We start from the raw sequence: 2,500 nt of genomic DNA on the forward strand, positions 1-2,500 counted from the left end.
TGACTGTAAGCAACAAAGTGAGTGACAAAAAGGTCCTTTATACAAGAAAATGGTGCTTACACAGGATCGCATCATGGATAGCAACTGCATTGTGTATATTTTGTAAAAATAGTAGTACATTTCGGCTAGAATTCAATCTGGAAAGATAACTGACAAAGCTTACAGCACCTGCTGTTCCCAGGCGGTCTCCCGTCCAAGTACTATCCAGGCCCGACCTTGCATAGCTTCCCAGTTCAGATGAAATCGGGGGCTTTGAGGGCGGTATGACTGTAAGCAACAAAGAGAGTGACAAAAAGGTCCTTTATACAAGAAAATGGTGCTTACACAGGATCGCATCATGGATAGCAACTGCATTGTGTATATTTTGTAAAACATAGCGTATAATCATGTCACAATGATTGACTTGGGAAGAAGCTATTACGAATGCCAATTGTCAAATTCTATCAACATTATTTTTTTCCTGGACAATGTCCACATCTTACCTATTTCAACAAGCGAGCAAAACATTGGGATGCAGCATCTTTAGAAGACCAGTTTGCCAACAAAGCCTTTGCTTACGGCCATACCACCTTGAACACGCCTGCTCTCGTCTGATCTCAGAAGCCAAGCAGGGTTGGGTCTGGTTAGTACTTGGATGGGAGACCGCCTGGGAATACCAGGTGCTGTAAACTTTTGCAGTCGGCTCTGCCACTGCTGCTTCTGCATTAACACGTACACAGCTTCTTTTTCCATACAGAAGAAGGAACTTGAAAACACATCACGTTTTTTGCTCTGGCCAAAATGCATAGTACATTTGGGCTAGAATTCAATCTGGAAAGATAACTGACAAAGCTTACAGCACCTGCTGTTCCCAGGCGGTCTCCCATCCAAGTACTATCCAGGCCCGACCTTGCATAGCTTCCCAGTTCAGACGCTTTGAGGGCGGTATGACTGTAAGCAACAAAGTGAGTGACAAAAAGGTCCTTTATACAAGAAAATGGTGCTTACACAGGATCGCATCATGGATAGCAACTGCATTGTGTATATTTTGTAAAACATAGCGTATAATCATGTCACAATGATTGACTTGGGAAGAAGCTATTACGAATGCCAATTGTCAAATTCTATCAACATTATTTTTTTCCTGGACAATGTCCACATCTTACCTATTTCAACAAGCGAGCAAAACATTGGGATGCAGCATCTTTAGAAGACCAGTTTGCCAACAAAGCCTTTGCTTACGGCCATACCACCTTGAACACGCCTGATCTCGTCTGATCTCAGAAGCCAAGCAGGGTTGGGCCTGGTTAGTACTTGGATGGGAGACCGCCTGGGAATACCAGGTGCTGTAAGCTTTTGCAGTCGGCTCTGCCACTGCTGCTTCTGCATTAACACGTACACAGCTTCTTTTTCCATACAGAAGAAGGAACTTGAAAACACATCACGTTTTTTGCTCTGGCCAAAATGCATAGTACATTTGGGCTAGAATTCAATCTGGAAAGATAACTGACAAAGCTTACAGCACCTGCTGTTCCCAGGCGGTCTCCCATCCAAGTACTATCCAGGCCCGACCTTGCATAGCTTCCCAGTTCAGACGAAATCGGGCGCTTTGAGGGCGGTATGACTGTAAGCAACAAAGTGAGTGACAAAAAGGTCCTTTATACAAGAAAATGGTGCTTACACAGGATCGCATCATGGATAGCAACTGCATTGTGTATATTTTGTAAAACATAGCGTATAATCATGTCACAATGATTGACTTGGGAAGAAGCTATTACGAATGCCAATTGTCAAATTCTATCAACATTATTTTTTTCCTGGACAATGTCCACATCTTACCTATTTCAACAAGCGAGCAAAACATTGGGATGCAGCATCTTTAGAAGACCAGTTTGCCAACAAAGCCTTTGCTTACGGCCATACCACCTTGAACACGCCTAATCTCGTCTGATCTCAGAAGCCAAGCAGGGTTGGGCCTGGTTAGTACTTGGATGGGAGACCGCCTGGGAATACCAGGTGCTGTAAGCTTTTGCAGTCGGCTCTGCCACTGTGCTTCTGCATTAACACGTACACAGCTTCTTTTTCCATACAGAAGAAGGAACTTGAAAACACATCACGTTTTTTGCTCTGGCCAAAATGCATAGTACATTTCGGCTAGAATTCAATCTGGAAAGATAACTGACAAAGCTTACAGCACCTGCTGTTCCCAGGCGGTCTCCCATCCAAGTACCATCCAGGCCCGACCTTGCATAGCTTCCCAGTTCAGACGCTTTGAGGGCGGTATGACTGTAAGCAACAAAGTGAGTCACAAAAAGGTCCTTTATACAAGAAAATGGTGCTTACACAGGATCGCATCATGGATAGCAACTGCATTGTGTATATTTTGTAAAACATAGCGTATAATCATGTCACAATGATTGACTTGGGAAGAAGCTATTACGAATGCCAATTGTCAAATTCTATCAACATTATTTTTTTCCTGGACAATGTCCACATCTTACCTATTTCAACAAGCGAGCAA

The 2,500-nt window shown here is 43.4% G+C and overlaps 3 non-coding genes and 2 pseudogenes across 3 annotated transcripts; 3 read left to right on the forward strand and 2 right to left on the reverse strand.

The window, feature by feature from the left end:
- Positions 1-156: 156 nt before the first annotated feature.
- LOC139206124 (5S ribosomal RNA) lies at positions 157-275 on the reverse strand (annotated as a pseudogene).
- Positions 276-552: 277 nt separating this feature from the next.
- Positions 553-671, forward strand: LOC139206672 (5S ribosomal RNA). The gene has a single exon (XR_011584990.1). It is a non-coding gene; the product is annotated as a 5S ribosomal RNA (ribosomal RNA).
- Positions 672-1,215: 544 nt separating this feature from the next.
- On the forward strand, positions 1,216-1,334 carry LOC139206377 (5S ribosomal RNA). Its single transcript, XR_011584705.1, has one exon. It is a non-coding gene; the product is annotated as a 5S ribosomal RNA (ribosomal RNA).
- A 158-nt stretch (positions 1,335-1,492) lies between these two features.
- Positions 1,493-1,611, reverse strand: LOC139206076 (5S ribosomal RNA; annotated as a pseudogene).
- A 277-nt stretch (positions 1,612-1,888) lies between these two features.
- Positions 1,889-2,007, forward strand: LOC139206607 (5S ribosomal RNA). Its single transcript, XR_011584927.1, has one exon. It is a non-coding gene; the product is annotated as a 5S ribosomal RNA (ribosomal RNA).
- Positions 2,008-2,500: the final 493 nt, after the last annotated feature.

Source organism: Pempheris klunzingeri, chromosome 8, assembly GCF_042242105.1.
Source record: "Pempheris klunzingeri isolate RE-2024b chromosome 8, fPemKlu1.hap1, whole genome shotgun sequence".
NCBI classification, from domain to species: Eukaryota; Metazoa; Chordata; class Actinopteri; order Acropomatiformes; family Pempheridae; genus Pempheris; species Pempheris klunzingeri.